General features: G+C 41.8%; 1 protein-coding gene across 1 annotated transcript in view; it reads left to right on the plus strand.

The window, feature by feature from the left end:
- LOC124545758 (codanin-1) overlaps positions 1 to 17,971 on the plus strand; it is a 166,602-nt gene that overhangs the window by 123,785 nt on the left and 24,846 nt on the right. The window lies entirely within an intron of this gene.

The raw sequence follows: 17,971 nt of genomic DNA on the forward strand, positions 1-17,971 counted from the left end.
AAAGGTATTGACTGCGTCTTGCCGCTTTTGTACTTTACATACAACCAGAATTTCTTCGGATTTTCTACCAAATTTCAAGACAATGTTTCGTTGTGGAACCTATTAAAGGCATCTCGCATTGAAGTCCGTGCCAAATTTTGTGCGTCTGTAAATTTTAGCCAATCTTCGGGATTTCGCATTCTCCTGAACTTCGCATGCTTTTTCCGTTGCCTCTGCAACAGCGTTCGGACCTGGTTTGTGTACCATGGGGGATCAGTTCCATCTCTTACCAATTTATGAGGTATGATTCTCTCAATTGCTGTTGCTACTATATTTTTGAATTTGAGCCACATCTCGTCTATATTTGCATAGTTAGTTCAGAAGGAATGAAGATTGTCTCTTAGGAAGGGTTCTAGTGACACTTTATCTGCTTTTTTAAATAAAATTATTTCTGTTGGATTTGGAACAAATGGTATTGAGCCTAGCTATAACGACCTTGTGATCACTAATCCCTGTATCTCAATTAGCTCTGGATTGTTTGTGGCTAAGAGGTCAAGTGTGTTTTCGCAACCATTTACAATTCGCGTGGGTTTGTGGACTAACTGGTCGAAATAATTTTCGGAGAAAGCATTTAGGACAATCTCGGAAGATATTTTCTGCGTACCACCGGTTTTGAACAAGTATTTTTGCCAACATATCGAGGGAAGGTTGAAGTCCCCACCAACTATAACCGTATAAGTGGGGTATTTATTTGTTACGAGACTCAAATTTTCTGTGAACTGTTCAGCAACTAAATCATCGGAGTCTGGGGGTCGGTAGAAGGTGCCAATTATTAACTTAGTTCGGCTGCTAAGTATAACCTTCACCCATACCAATTCGCACGGAGTATCTACTTCGACTTCACTACAAGATAAACCACTACTGACAGACACAAACACTCCACCACCAATTCTGCTTAATCTATCTTTCCTGAACACCGTCTGGGACTTCGTAAAAATTTCTGCAGAACTTATTTCAGGCTTTAGCCAGCTTTCTGTACCTATAACGATTTCAGCTTCTGTGCTTTCTGTTAGCGCTTGAATCTCAGGGACTTTCCCAGCACAACTACAACAATTTACAACTACAGTTCCGACTGTTCCTTGATCCAAGCACGTCCTGTATTTGCCATGCACCCTTTGAGATTGCAGCCCAACCCATACTTTCCCAAGGCCTTCTAACCTAAAATACCGCCCAGTCCACGCCACACAGCCTCAGTTACCCGTGTAGCCGCCAGCTGAGTGTAGTGAACTCCTGACCTATTCAGCGGAACCCGAAACCCCACTACCCTATGGCACAAGTCAAGGAATCTGCAGCCAACGCGGTCGCAAAACCGTCTGAGCCTCTGATTCAGACCCTCCACCCGGCTCTGCACCAAAGGTCCGCATTCGGTTCTGTCGACGATGCTGCAGATGGTGAGCCCTGCCTTCATCTCATAAGCAAGACTGGCAGCCTTCACCAATTCAGATAGCCGCTGGAATCCAGAGAGAATTTCCTCAGATCCAAGGCGACACACGTCATTAGTGCCGACATGTGCCACCACCTGCAGCTGGCTGCACCCTGTGCTCTTCATGGCATCCGGAAGGACCCTTTCCACATCAGGAATGACTCCACCCGGAATGCACACGGAGTGCACACTGCTTTTCTTCCCCTCCTTAGCTGCCATATCCCTGAGGGGCCCCATTATGCGCCTGACATTGGAGCTCCCAACTACCAATAAGCCCACCCTCTGCAATTGCCCGGACGTTGAAGGCTGAGAATCGTCCTCTGAAACAGGGCAGGCTGCTGCATCTGGCTCAGCCAGAGACAGCACCTGAAACCTGTTCGTCAGACGCACCGGGGAGGCTTTCTGATCAGCCTCCGGGGACGTCTTTTGCTGCCTGCCACGCCTTGGAACGGCCTCCCAATCAACCACAGGTGAGGGCTCAGCCCTACTGCGGGCAGCAACGTGTGCAACCACAGCGGCAGACTGATCTGGGGACAGACGGGACGAGGTTGGCATCCCGTGATACCGAAGTCCGGCTTCCCACAGTGGTGCCCATTGGCAACAGCCTCAAGCTGCACGACCGAAGTCAGTGCCGCCTGCAGCTGTGAGGGAAGCTCATCCAAACACAGCAATCACAGTCCTTGTCCATTCTAATCGCTGTTGAACAACAAGTTACTGAAACACGAGTCTGCGCCTAGATAATGCAAGGGAAACACACAAAGAATGTGTGAACTAACGTGTACAAATGCCTAACGACTGCGCTACAATCTGCCTGAATTTACGATTACAGTAACAAACTCGAAATTACACCTCCTATACGAAACTATGTAACAAATAAGTGAGCTAGAAGTATACAACTTGCTGCTGGCAGCTGCTTATCCAACGGCGGCAGGGATGCCAACGTGAGGTCTGGAACATGACAAGGAATTAGAATTCAGAAAGCAGACGGAATTAGTTTCATACTTAACTTTAATCCATTAATGATTAACATCGCTCTTGACGGTACATGATTCACAATGTTATCTGTTCAGGTTATAGTAACTGAATATGGCGCCTTGCTAGGTCGTAGCAAATGATGTAGCTGAAGGCTATGCTAAACTGTCGTCTGTGGAAATGAGAACATATGTAGATAGTGAACCATCGCTAGCAAAGTTGGCTGTACAACTGGGGCGAGTGCTAGGGAGTCTCTCTAGACTAGACCTGCCGTGTGGCGGCACTTGGTCTGCAATCACTGATAGTGGCGAGACGCGGGTCTGACGTATATTAATGGACCGCGACCGATTTAAAGGCTACCACCTAGCAAGTGTGGTGTCTGGCGGTGACACCACACTGTTTCTACACGTGGAAGTGCGTTAGATGGAACATTTAGCTTTCCTTCCACATGCACAATGCAGATTGTGAATTGGCTGGTGTCGCAGCTGCCTAGGCGACACTTTCTCTGGCTTTACCTTAAATTCATAGGCAGGTGGTTTATGATCCTTGTAGATAGTGCACTGTTGCCCTTCTAATACATATCTGAATTTTTTGACTACAGAGTAAGCAGCAGGCAATTCACAATTGTACGTTGCCCAGTGTTGCTGAGATAGCGACAGATGCGATGGGCTGCCAATACTGATCAATCTGTTGCTGAAATGCAGCAGCAATGGCAGTTTCATTGCTACGGTGTCCGATTCATGGTCCAATTGAAAAGTGGCATACACTTTTACGCATCATTACCAAAATTCCTGTGATACCAACTCATTACTACCAATTATGTTGTCATTGACTTTTATATTGTTTATAAAGCTGATACCTTTGTGGCCAGTTCTGGCAGTTGTGATTGCAGGGTGGCTAACGTCACCTGGGCACATTTTTGTGTCACACTACCAATGTTGAGACACACGATACAGGATACATTTTAAATATCCAGTCAGCCATTTGTGCCAGTGTGTTAAAATTGCCCGCACACACCATGAGAATTTTTCAGGTGTCTGATGGCAGTCAAGACAATCATATATTCTGTAGCACTTCATCACTTGCAATGTTACTTGCCCATGTCCATAAATGTTTTAGGAGATGCGACAGAGTGTGATATCAGAGCTGCTCAGTGCGCAAAAACCTTTCTAACCATTTTGCTTCTCATTGTAACAAGCGTGTGACCAATGCATTTTTGATTGATGCATACTATTTGGTATATGTTGGCATGGCTAGAATAGCCCGGACTTCTGCTGTTAGATCCTCCATAAGTGCTTGAACCACACAGCTATATTTAGTCTCACCGTCAATATTTGTGCGAGGGCAAACTGACTTTGTAGCTGGGCAACCAATAATAGAGGATTATGGTGCCAGAATGGTGGGAGTTTTATCGTCATCTTATTAATTGCATTACCAGCTGCTGATCCAGTTGTGACTAGTGAGTCATTAATTCCCTTGTGGGAATAAGTGCAGTGTGGCTTGCGTGGAAGTTACGACTGCCAATGTTGCAAAACTGCGCAAAACATTGAAGCCAACGCAGATGTGTTGTAGTCTGCCAGGGTCTCCAAATATGTGGGTAATGGAGAAAACAAGATATTTATTCCCCTGTATACTCGATAACAGCTCAGTTATACAAACATGAATGCATGCACAATGTAAAGCATGGAATAACTGAAAGAATAGTAAACCAAAGAACAACTAAATCAGTACGGCTTGAAACTGCTATCACACAGAATGATTATGCACCACTGTACATTTGCAAGGACAGTATATCAGAAGAGGTCACCACACATTTCCAACATGTCCTCCAAGCAAACATACCCAGTGCACACTGGCCTTCCTTCCCAGTCTGCCTCCTGTTTGTCTGAGGGACACCATTACCCATCCAACTTCCAGCGACTAGCCTACCCACCTTCTACGCATGTCCGAGCCTGGCAGTAAAATCAACCCCTGGTCCAACACAGGCTGTCCCCGTGCTGGTGCAGGTGCAGGTTATCAACACTGGATAGCACCTTGTACCTGTTGCTAAGGCATAATGGGACAGCCATGCAGCCAGTTCCCACTTTTATCCTCTGCCCAGACACAAGTGAATGAAGATGCAATGACAACAGGGTTTCCAAGGAATTCTGCTTTACCACCACGACACTAGAGGTGATGGAGCTTTCACCATTGGTACCCCATTGTCATCGCTGCTTAGAGCAGAGCTTGAAGCCTGTTGTTGGTGGCGAGTGCGAATGTTAGTTCTTTGCCAACAGTAGCCAATTCTCCTTGTGTCCACACCTAACACGCACAGTTCCTATCTATTTCATACTTCGTGGTAACTGTATAAAATAACAAAATTGTATAGATAAATAAACCAGTCAGAACATCTTGCAGAGATACAAACAGACACAATAGAAGAGGACAGTTACGTGACTGTGACATTATTATCTTTAACGCGACTGTGACATTATTATCTTTAAGATTCTCACAAAATATAAACACACTACCCACATTGTCTTTTTCAGTCTCTCTTATCTCCAACAATACATTTCAGGTATATATAAATCCAGAAGCATGTTGTAAGTGTAGTTGCATAATTCAAAATATTGTAAGTACTTCCAAGTGCACATTTATAACTTTTTCCTGTAATTCATAGCAGCACTGCTGCAGCATCAAAAGTGTAAAAATATCATTTAATTTACAAAGGACAAACTTGAAAAGTACTGTACAAGCTTTGTGATTTGAATCAGGACTTCCCAGAGTGAAGTATTCAAACATGTCATTCTTCATGATCTAGAATATTCTGATGTGATAGTAATGGTCTAAAGTGGAACATAAATGAATGTATTAATGGTCTAACCATATAGCGGAGTTGCTGAGTCGCAGATAGGCACAATAAAAATACTGTCACAAATAAAGCTTTTGGCCAGTAAGGCCTGCATCAAAATTATACGACACACACACACAGGTTAGGTTAGGCTAGGTTAGGTTAGGTTCACACACACACACACACACACACACACACACACACACACACACACACATGACTACAGTCTCAGGCAACTGAGATCATACTGCGAGCAGCAGCAGCAATGCATGATGGGAGTGGCGAAAGCCTTACTAACCGAAAGCTACATTTGTCTTTTTATTGTGCCTATCTGCGACTCAGCATCTTTGCTATATGGTGAGTAGCAACTTTCCTTTTCATAATACTGTTTCATTCCATCCTGGATTTTCCATTGTATAAATGGTCTAGTGAAAACCATTAGAAGCTTTGTGAGACTGTGGAAATTTGACACTGCAGAAAAATGTGTGTATGTACAGGGAGACTAAAAAAAGGAATTAAGACCTAAGTGATTTAAAGTGGACCAATCACATAAAACTAGTTGAAGGTAAAGAAGATGCCCAACTTAGGTTCATAACAATATTCATAAGCAAACACAGTTCATTCATCAAAGAATTAGCCTACTTTGGCCTGTTCTTGAGTGTTGCTTGTGAGTTTGGGGCCTGTGCTAGGTAGAATTAGTAGAGGATAGAAGATCCAGTAAGTTTCTTTAGTGTGTGTGATATCATCACAGAGATAATAACACTAGTTAACAAATTTTAACTTTTTTTCTGCACTTGGTTTGTAAATGGGTGAATTTACCTAATTTTGGGGTGCTAAATACACTGGTAAAATCAGTTTTTCTCTATGACATCACATTCTCTAGATACACTGCAGAATAAAAATGGTAATATCGAAAATTGACACAATTAAGTCAAACAAAAATACACATTCACAACTATTTTGTATTTATTTATGGGCATGATGCCAATAAAAGGTCCAGATTAGTTCAGAAGATATTTTCACCTTTAATAGTCTGTGGTTTATGAAAGATGCGATGACGGAGCTCTTCTTTTGCTCGCCGCTTCATCGCTCTCCCTAACAAGACCCCAGCAGTAGTCACCCATTATCGAAGGCTTCGAAAGGCCTTGGTAATGGTGTTCCATGGTGAGAATTTCTTGGTGAAAGCGTTCACCATGCTCATCACTTACAGCTCCCAAATTTTTTGGGAAGAAATCAAGTTGAGAATGTAAAAAGTGAATTTTAAGTGACATTCTACATCCCATGTTCGTATAGTTGTCCAACAGATCATTCACAACATAGTTTTTGTCTTTTCTGTTACCCAAAAAGCCCTTCACAATCGCTTTAAAAGAAGTCCAAGCAGCTAATTGGATATCTGTGAGTTTGGTATCAAAGGTTGGATCTTTCAGCAATTTTCTTATTTGTGGTCCAACAAATATACCCTCTTTTCAGCTTTGTCACACTTAATTTGGGAAACTTTTCTTTTAAGTGAGTGAAGGCATCACCTTCTTTATCAAGAGCTTTTACAAAGTTCCTGATAAGGCCCAACTTGATATCAAGGGGAGGCAAAATGATTTTATTGGGCTCAACCAATGGCATATTGTTCACATTTACATTTCCGGGAACATATGACTTCCTTATAGCCATTCCTTGACTGTATAGTGGTTCTTGGTGTCATGGCTGTCCAAAAGGCACAAAAAGCTGCAGTATTTCATGAATCCAGCTTGCAAACCTGTGAGAAGTGCAACAACTTTTAAATCACAGCAAAGCTGCCATTCATGATCCTTATATTTGATTGCTTTTAGTGGCCAAGCCATGGTTTCATAAGTTTCTTTCATGTCTTGTGCGTAAGCCAAAGATACTGATGGAAATGCATTGCCATTATGTTGTAGTACTGCTTTCAAGCTGGTTTTACTGGAGTCAATAAATAGTTGCCACTCCTGTGGATTATGTTTTACACCTAGCTGCATCATCAGACCATTGACACCACACTGAATTCTGCATATCAAAATATTGAGCGAAGGAAGCACCTCTTGATCTGAAACAGGAAATTAGACAGGAACAGGTAACCCCTCATCATGGGGCTCAGGCAAATGCACTGAAAATACATTTGGATATTTTATTTTATGTCTAGGTTTGCCTGAATGTCCCAAAATATTTGTAACACAGAAGTAACAGTCTGAATGATGGTCATTAGGCTCACTGCACACCATCAGAACAGCGAATGGCATGGCTCGGCATTTTCCTTTCAACCACTCGGCTAAGGTTGTAGTACAGGTTATTCGGGCAATATGAGGTGCAAAATTTTTATCTTGATCTCCAACAGCACACTCAAAATACAATTTATAAGCCTTCTTAACCAAATCAGTGATTGGTTTTCTTTGGGCTTTTGGAGTGAATTTGCCACACACATAACATAAGTTGTCGGGGTGGGTTTCATTCTTCGCATGCCTCATTCATTCATTTGGGGGGTCGGGGGGAGGGGGAGGGGGGGGGGGGAATTGATAGAGCTACCTCAAGTAGCCTCCATTTAACCTATATTTAATCTTGCTGTTCTGACTTAAATTAATAATTTAAGAGGTTATTGATATTCGCAACCTATTGTAACACGCAACATTTTTGTTTATAAGGGTACATGTAGCCACATGTTCCCCTAATAACTATTTTACTTTATTAGGAGAGTTTCAGTATTTTACCAAGTGCAACTTTGCCAGCTTATATTAAGTGCTGTCATTGAGTGGATGAATGAATGCCTGTCCCTTTTTATTGTTGTTTTTATATTATTTCATTTCTCCATTATTATTTGCTGTTCCATATTCATTTTTCCGTTGTAGTTCTTTTCTGTTGTTTAAACAATTGCCACGAGCCAACAGAGTACCATTTCTGTTTTTATCGGCCAGCCTATTCCGTGTAAAAAAACTTAGTTTTCTGGTGTGAATTAGCGTGTAAGTGTCAATGAAGTTAATTTGATAGAGGAACGAAAGAAACCTGTGTTGACATTAAAACAAAAATCGGAATTTACTGAAAAATTTGAGCAGGGGTAAACTGCTGCAAAACTAAGTGCTGATTATGGTACTGGAATGCAGACTGTTCGAGACATTAAAAAACATTAAGCAGAAAATGTGGAAGTGGGGCTAAAGACAGTGAACTTGCCAGTCATTGTACCACATTGCAGTGTGTTGATACTCTTCAAGGTTATATTGGTGAGAAGGACTTTCAGTAGAAGGGCTTTCAGTAGAATGACATTGTTGATGCAAGAAAAATTTGAAATTGCGTGTGAAAAAAGGTCCTACTCACAGAAGCAGACCAATTTTAAGAAATACGCTTTCCTACAGTACCTATATACAGAACTAGGATAAATTTTCAAATGAAAAATAGGTGTATGAAAATATTTTGATAAATTGTGTTTTTCAATTGTTCGTGCATTTTCCCCTCCACATTACCCCAAATAAGCAAAAGTATACTGTAGTTATTTCATTTCGTTGTTTTATTCATTTGTGTCTTTAAAAATGTTTTGCATACGCTGTGAATATCATGTAAATGAGGGAATGGTTAAAGAGGAAATAGAGAGTTGTATAAGCAAAAAGTGGTTGTAGAGTGCTTCTCTCAGATTGCACTTTGGGAGCACCTCATTCAGTTACAGACAAATAGCTATAGATATTACTTTGTAATGATATTAAAAATAGCAAGTAATAAAATGGATTAATGTATGTGAACTTTTGTGCTGACCCTCTCACACATCCCTAATTTTAATGTGATGTTGTGGCAACTTTACTGTCATTAACTTTCTTTTTTATACTAAGATGGTATCTGTTCGAAAGAACATATACCATCGGTGACCATGCAGCTCATTAGAATGAAATTACAATGAAATGAACACCCTTACCTGCTTACAGGCGTTGACATATGTCAGCGGGGACAGATGAAAATGTGTGCCCCGACCGGGACTCGAACCCGGGATCTCCTGCTTACATGGCAGACGCTCTATCCATCTGAGCCGCCGAGGACACAGAGGATAGCGTGCTAGGCTCTCAGTCCGGAGCCGCGCGACTGCTACGGTCGCAGGTTCGAATCCTGCCTCGGGCATGGATGTGTGTGATGTCCTTAGGTGGTTGTTGTTGCTGTGGTCTTCAGTCCTGAGACTGGTTTGATGCAGCTCTCCATTCTACTCTATCCTGTGCAAGATTCTTCATCTCCCAGTACCTACTGCAACCTACACCCTTCTGAATCTGCTTAGTGTATTCATCTCTTGGTCTCCCTCTACGATTTTTACCCTTCACGCTGTCCTCCAATGCTAAATTTGTAATCCCTTGATGCCTCAAAACATGTCCTACCAACCGATCCCTTCTTCTAGTCAAGTTGTGCCACAAACTTATCTTCTCGCCAATCCTATTCAATACCTCCTCATTAGTTACGTGATCTACCCACCTTATCTTCAGCATTCTTCTGTAGCACCACATTTCGAAAGCTTCTATTCTCTTCTTGTCGAAACTGGTTATCGACCATGTTTCACTTCCATACATGGCTACACTCCATACAAATACTTTCAGAAACGCCTTCCTGACACTTAAATCTATACTCGATGTTAACAAATTTCTCTTCTTCAGAAACGATTTCCTTGCCATTGCCAGTCTACATTTTATATCCTCTCTACTTCGACCATCATCAGTTATTTTACTCCCTAAATAGCAAAACTCCTTTACTACTTTGTGTCTCATTTCCTAATCTAATCCCCTCAGCATCACTCGATTTAATTTGACTACATTCCATTATCCTCGTTTTGCTTTTGTTGATGTTCATCTTATATCCTCCTTTCAAGACACTGTCCATTCCGTTCAACTGCTCTTCCAAGTCCTTTGCTGTCTCTGACAGAATTACAATGTCATCGGCGAACCTCAAAGTTTTTACTTCTCCTCCATGAATTTTAATACCTACTCCGAATTTTTCTTTTGTTTCCTTTACTGCTTGCTCAATATACAGATTGAATAACACCGGGGAGAGACTACAACCCTGTCTCACTCCTTTCCCAACCACTGCTTCCCTTTCATGCCCCTCAACTGTTATAACTGCCATCTGGTTTCTGTACAAATTGTAAATAGCCTTTCGCTCCCTGTATTTTACCCCTGTCAACTTCAGAATTTGAAAGAGAGTATTCCAGTTAACGTTGTCAAAAGCTTTCTCTAAGTCTACAAATGCTAGAAACGTAGGTTTGCCTTTTCTTAATCTTTCTTCTAAGATAAGTCGTAAGTTAGATATAGTGGGAATTAGTGAAGTTCGGTGGCAGGAGGAACAAGACTTCTGGTCAGGTGACTACAGGGTTATAAACACAAAATCAAATAGGGGTAATGCAGGAGTAGGTTTAATAATGAATAGGAAAATAGGAATGCGGGTAAGCTACTACAAACAGCATAGTGAACGCATTATTGTGGCCAAGATAGATACGAAGCCCACACCTACTACAGTAGTGCAAGTTTATATGCCAACTAGCTCTGCAGATGACGAAGAAATTGAAGAAATGTATGATGAAATAAAAGAAATTATTCAGATTGTGAAGGGAGACGAAAATTTAATAGTCATGGGTGACTGGAATTCGAGTGTAGGAAAAGGGAGAGAAGGAAACATAGTAGGTGAATATGGATTGGGGGACAGAAATGAAAGAGGAAGCCGCCTGGTAGAATTTTGCACAGAGCACAACATAATCATAACTAACACTTGGTTTAAGAATCATGAAAGAAGGTTGTATACATGGAAGAACCCTGGAGATACTAAAAGGTATCAGATAGATTATATAATGGTAAGACAGAGATTTAGGAACCAGGTTTTAAATTGTAAGACATTTCCAGGGGCAGATGTGGACTCTGACCACAATCTATTGGTTATGACCTGTAGATTAAAACTGAAGAAACTGCAAAAAGGTGGGAATTTAAGGAGATGGGACCTGGATAAACTGAAAGAACCAGAGGTTGTACAGAGATTCAGGGAGAGCATAAGGGAGCAATTGACAGGAATGGGGGAAATAAATACAGTAGAAGAAGAATGGGTAGCTTTGAGGGATGAAGTAGTGAAGGCAGCAGAGGATCAAGTAGGTAAAAAGACGAGGGCTAGTAGAAATCCTTGGGTAACAGAAGAAATATTGAATTTAATTGATGAAAGGAGAAAATATAAAAATGCAGTAAGTGAAACAGGCAAAAAGGAATACAAACGTCTCAAAAATGAGATCGACAGGAAGTGCAAAATGGCTAAACAGGGATGGCTAGAGGACAAATGTAAGGATGTAGAGGCCTATCTCACTAGGGGTAAGATAGATACCGCCTACAGGAAAATTAAAGAGACCTTTGGAGATAAGAGAACGACTTGTATGAATATCAAGAGCTCAGATGGAAACCCAGTTCTAAGCAAAGAAGGGAAAGCAGAAAGGTGGAAGGAGTATATAGAGGGTCTATACAAGGGCGATGTACTTGAGGACAATATTATGGAAATGGAAGAGGATGTAGATGAAGATGAAATGGGAGATACGATACTGCGTGAAGAGTTTGACAGAGCACTGAAGGACCTGAGTCGAAACAAGGCCCCCGGAGTAGACAATATTCCATTGGAACTACTGACGGCCGTGGGAGAGCCAGTCCTGACAAAACTCTACCATCTGGTGAGCAAGATGTATGAAACAGGCGAAATACCCTCAGACTTCAAGAAGAATATAATAATTCCAATCCCGAAGAAAGCAGGTGTTGAATGATGTGAAAATTACCGAACTATCAGCTTAATAAGTCACAGCTGCAAAATACTAACACGAATTCTTTACAGACGAATGGAAAAACTAGTAGAAGCCAACCTCGGGGAAGATCAGTTTGGATTCCGTAGAAACACTGGAACACGTGAGGCAATACTGACCTTACGACTTATCTTAGAAGAAAGATTAAGGAAAGGCAAACCTACGTTTCTAGCATTTGTAGACGTAGAGAAAGCTTTTGACAATGTTGACTGGAATACTCTCTTTCAAATTCTAAAGGTGGCAGGGGTAAAATACAGGGAGCGAAAGGCTATTTACAATTTGTACAGAAACCAGATGGCAGTTATAAGAGTCGAGGGACATGAAAGGGAAGCAGTGGTTGGGAAGGGAGTAAGACAGGGTTGTAGCCTCTCCCCGATGTTGTTCAATCTGTATATTGAGCAAGCAGTAAAGGAAACAAAAGAAAAATTCGGGGTAGGTATTAAAATTCATGGAGAAGAAATAAAAACTTTGAGGTTCGCCGATGACATTGTAATTCTGTCAGAGACAGCAAAGGACTTGGAAGAGCAGTTGAATGGAATGGACAGTGTCTTGAAAGGAGGATATAAGATGAACATCAACAAAAGCAAAACGAGAGTAATGGAATGTAGTCTAATTAAGTCGGGTGATGCTGAGGGAATTAGATTAGGAAATGAGGCACTTAAAGTAGTAAAGGAGTTTCGCTATTTGGGGAGCAAAATAACTGATGATGGTCGAAGTAGAGAGGATATAAAATGTAGGCTGGCAATGGCAAGGAAAGCGATTCTGAAGAAGAGGAATTTGTTAACATCCAGTATTGATTTAAGTGTCAGGAAGTCATTTCTGAAAGTATTTGTATGGAGTGTAGCCATGTATGGAAGTGAAACATGGACGGTAAATAGTTTGGACAAGAAGAGAATAGAAGCTTTCGAAATGTGGTGCTACAGAAGAATGCTGAAGATTAGATGGGTAGATCACATAACTAATGAGGAAGTATTGAATAGGATTGGGGAGAAGAGAAGTTTGTGGCACAACTTGACCAGAAGAAGGGATCGGTTGGTAGGACATGTTCTGAGGCATCAAGGGATCACCAATTTAGTATTGGAGGGCAGCGTGGAAGGTAAAAATCGTAGAGGGAGACCAAGAGATGAATACACTAAGCAGATTCAGAAGGATGTAGGTTGCAGTAGGTACTGGGAGATGAAAAAGCTTGCACAGGATAGAGTAGCATGGAGAGCTGCATCAAACCAGTCTCAGGACTGAAGACCACAACAACAACAACAACAAGTCGTAAGGTTAGTATTGCCTCACGTGTTCCAACATTTCTACGGAATCCAAACTGATCTTCCCCGAGGTCCGCTTCTACCAGTTTTTCCATTCGTCTGTAAAGAATTCGCATTAGTATTTTGCAGCTGTGACTTATTAAACTGATAGTTCGGTAATTTTCACATCTGTCAACACCTGCTTTCTTTGGGATTGGAATTATTATATTCTTCTTGAAGTCTGTGGGTATTTCGCCTGTCTCATACATCTTGCTCACCAGATGGTAGAGTTTTGTCATGACTGGCTCTCCCAAGGCCATCAGTAGTTCTAATGGAATGTTGTCTACTCCCGGGGCCTTGTTTCGACTCAGGTCTTTCAGTGCTCTGTCAAACTCTTCACGCAGTATCTTATCTCCCATTTCATCTTCATCTACATCCTCTTCCATTTCCATAATATTGTCTTCAAGTACATCGCCCTTGTATAAACCCTCTATATACTCCTTCCACCTTTCTGCCTTCCCTTCTTTGCTTAGAACTGGGTTGCCATCTGAGCTCTTGATATTCATACAAGTGGTTCTCTTCTCTCCAAAGGTCTCTTTAATTTTCCTGTAGGCAATATCTATCTTACCCCTAGTGAGAAAAGCCTCTACATCCTTACACTTGTCCTCTAGCCATCCCTGCTTAGCCATTTTGCACTTCCTGTCGATCTCATTTTTGAGACATTTGTATTCCTTTTTGCCTGCTTCATTTACTGCATTTTTATATTTTCTCCTTTCATCAATTAAATTCGATATTTCTTCTGTTACCCAAGGATTTCTACTAGCCCTCGTCTTTTTACCTACTTGATCCTCTGCTGCCTTCACTACTTCATCCCTCAGAGCTACCCATTCTTCTTCCACTGTATTTCTTTCCCCCATTCCTGTCAATTGTTCCCTTATGCTCTCCCTGAAACTCTGTACAACCTCTGGTTCTTTCAGTTTATCCAGGTCCCATCTCCTTAAATTCCCACCTTTTTGCAGTTTCTTCAGTTTCAATCTGCAGTTCATAACCAATAGATTGTGGTCAGAATCCACATCTGCCCCCGGAAATGTCTTACAATTTAAAACCTGGTTCCTAAATCTCTGTCTTACCATTATATAATCTATCTGATACCTTTTAGTATCTCCAGGATTCTTCCAGGTATACAACCTTCTTTTATGATTCTTGAACCAAGTATTAGCTATGATTATGTTATGCTCTGCGCAAAATTCTACCAGGCGGCTTCCTCTTTCATTTCTTAGCCCCAATCCATATTCACCTACTATGTTTCCTTCTCTCCCTTTTCCTACTGACGAATTCCAGTCACCCATGACTATTAAATTTTCATCTCCCTTCACTACCTGAATAATTTCTTTTATCTCGTCATACATTTCATCTATTTCTTCATCATCTGCAGAGCTAGTTGGCATATAAACTTGTACTACTGTAGTAGGCATGGGCTTTGTGTCTATCTTGGCCACAATAATGCATTCACTATGCTGTTTGTAGTAGCTAACCCGCACTCCTATTTTTTTATTCATTATTAAACCTACCCCTGCATTACCCCTATTTGATTTTGTATTTATAACCCTGTAATCACCTGACCAACAGTCTTGTTCCTCCTGCCACCGAACTTCACTAATTCCCACTATATCTAACTTTAACCTATCCATTTCCCTTTTTAAATTTTCTAACCTACCTGCCTGATTAAGGGATCTGACATTCCACGCTCCGATCCGTAGAACGCCAGTTTTCTTTCTCCTGATAACGACTTCCTCTTGAGTAGTCCCCGCCCGGAGATCCGAATGGGGGACTATTTTACCTCCGGAATATTTTACCCAAGAGGACGCCATCATCATTTAATCATACAGTAAAGCTGCATGTCCTCGGGAAAAATTATGGCTGTAGTTTCCCCTTGCTTTCAGTCGTTCGCAGTACCAGCACAGCAAGGCCGTTTTGGTCAATGTTGCAAGGCCAGATCAGTCAATCATCCAGACTGTTGCCCCTGCAACTACTGAAAAGGCTGCTGCACCTCTTCAGGAACCACATGTTTGTCTGGCCTCTCAACAGATACCCCTCCGTTGTGGTTGCACCTACGGTATGGCCATCTGTATCGCTGAGGCACGCAAGCCTCCCCACCAACGGCAAGGTCCATGGTTCATGGGGGGCGGGTCGTAAGGTTAGTTAGGTTTAAGTAGTTCTAAGTTCTAGGGGACTGATGACTATAGATGTCAAGTCCCATAGTGCTCAGAGCCATTTGAACCATTTGAGGATAGCGTGACTGCAGGGATTTATCTCTGGCACGCATCCCGCGAAACCCACATTATCAAAGTATTGTCCAGCACTACATTCCTAGTGCTCTTTCCCATTATACTCATTACTCGCGGCGCGTTGCCAATTCCTGTAAGAGTTCGGGCACTGTTTGTTTGTGTGTCTATCAAGCTGCCAGCACTTTCGTTTGGTAAGTCACATCATCTTTGTTTTTAGATATAAAAACAGAGATGATGTGACTTACCAAACGAAAGCGCTGGCAGCTTGATAGACACACAAACAAACACAAACATACACACAAAATTCAAGCTTTCGCAACCAACGGTTGCTTCATCAGGAAAGAGGGAAGGAGAGGGAAAGACGAAAGAATGTGGGTTTTAAGGGAGAGGGTAAGGAGTCATTCCAATCCCGGGAGCAGAAAGACTTACCTTAGGGGGAAAAAAGGACAGCTATACACTCGCATACACACATATATCCATCCGCACATACACAGACACAAGCAGACATTTGTAAAGGCAAAGAGTTTGGGCAGAGGCGGAAGTACAAAGGCAAAGATATTGTTGAATGACAGGTGAGGAATCAGCGGCGGCAACCTGAAATTAGCGGAGGTTGAGACCTGGCGGGTAACGAGAAGAGAGGATATACTGAAGGGCAAGTTCCCATCTCTGGAGTTCTGACAGGTTGGTGTTAATGGGAAGTATCCAGATAACCCAGACGGTGTAACACTGTGCCAAGATGTGCTGGCCATGCACCAAGGCATGTTTAGCCACAGGGTGATCTTCATTATATACTAAGATATCCGTTAGAATGAAATTACAATGAAATGAACATCCTTAGCTGCTTACAGGCGTTGACATACGTCAACGGGGACAGATGAAAATGTGTGCCCCGACCGGGACTCGAACCCGGGATCTCCTGCTTAATGGCAGGTGCTCTATCCATCTGAGCCACCGAGGACACAGAGGATAGTGCGACTGCAGGGATTTATCTCTGGCATGCCTCCCGCGAAACCCACATTCTCAACGTATTGTCCCGCACTACCGAGACCTGGTCGGGGCACACATTTTCATCTGTCCCCGTTGACGTATGTCAATGCCTGTAAGCAGCTAAGGGTATTCATTTCATTGTAATTTCATTCTAACGAGCTGCATGGTCTCCAAAGGTATCTTAGTATATATATATAGTTAAGGCTCACCGGGCACCTGACCATCTTCTTCTCCTGTGCAAATGCACAAACAGTGCCCGAACTCTTACAGGAATCGGCAACGCATCGCGAGTAATGAGTGTAATGGGCGGGGGCACTACGAATGTAGTGCAGAACAATATGTTGAGAATGTGGGTTTCGCGGGAGGCGTGCCCGAGATAAATCCCCGCAGTCGCGCTATCCTCTGTGTCCTCGGTGGCTCAGATGGATAGAACATCTGCCATGTAAGCAGGAGAGCCCGTGTTCGAGTCCCGGTCGGGGCTCACATTTTCATCTGTCCCCGTTGACGTATGTCAATGCCTGTAAGCAGCTAAGGGTGTTCATTTCATTGTAACTTTATTTTTTATTGCAGTTGCTACCCTGTATTAATGTATGAAGTTGATGTCACTAATCAGTATAAAGTTGCCTTGTCACTTCTTTAACTTAGTAACTGAAGCAGAAATCGAGAAGGTATTCCCATTTGCATTTTTCAGGTTGGCAATCTAATATCACAGACCTTTATTTTTCAGACTGATGTGTGTACTATCTATTCTTATGCATTACTAAACAGCTAACCCCATTTATGGCACTTGGTTGCAGTTGCAAGCTGCCTATGTAATGGCTTCCAGGGGCAACAAAAATTTAATTTTCTGTATTTTATGTATTTATTGACCTAATTTAAAAACTGAAATGTTGTAATATTCTGCTCATTAAGACATATAATCTTATGTTAAAGGTTTCACACAATAAAACAAGTATTACAGTTAGAAATTGTGTATACACATTGGGGCAGTGTAACTCACTATGTGCAGATACTGAGGCAGCATTTATCCAGTATTTGAGAATAGTGACTTGCAACAAGCTTTATGAAACTTTTTCTCACTCTCACCCTGCACAAAATGATGAAAGGAAAAAAGTTTATTGCTAACTACATTTACATTGTTCGTGCAGTAAAACTGCTAAATCAGACATGATATTTGAATATATTACTGCATTACTACTAACTCTATTCGCAACGCATTTTACAGGTGATATTTCAAGAATCATTTTGTAACACACAATTCATGAGATATGCTGTCATAAGCATTGAGATGTGTGAAAAACTACCTTTTGCTTAAAACATAGTGCAGATTACCCAGACTGTACTCATCTGTTGTTTGATAATGAGAACACTTAGCGATTCCCAACAAACTACAACTTTTTTTTA

This window comes from Schistocerca americana, chromosome 8 (assembly GCF_021461395.2).
Source record: "Schistocerca americana isolate TAMUIC-IGC-003095 chromosome 8, iqSchAmer2.1, whole genome shotgun sequence".
Lineage (NCBI taxonomy): Eukaryota > Metazoa > Arthropoda > Insecta > Orthoptera > Acrididae > Schistocerca > Schistocerca americana.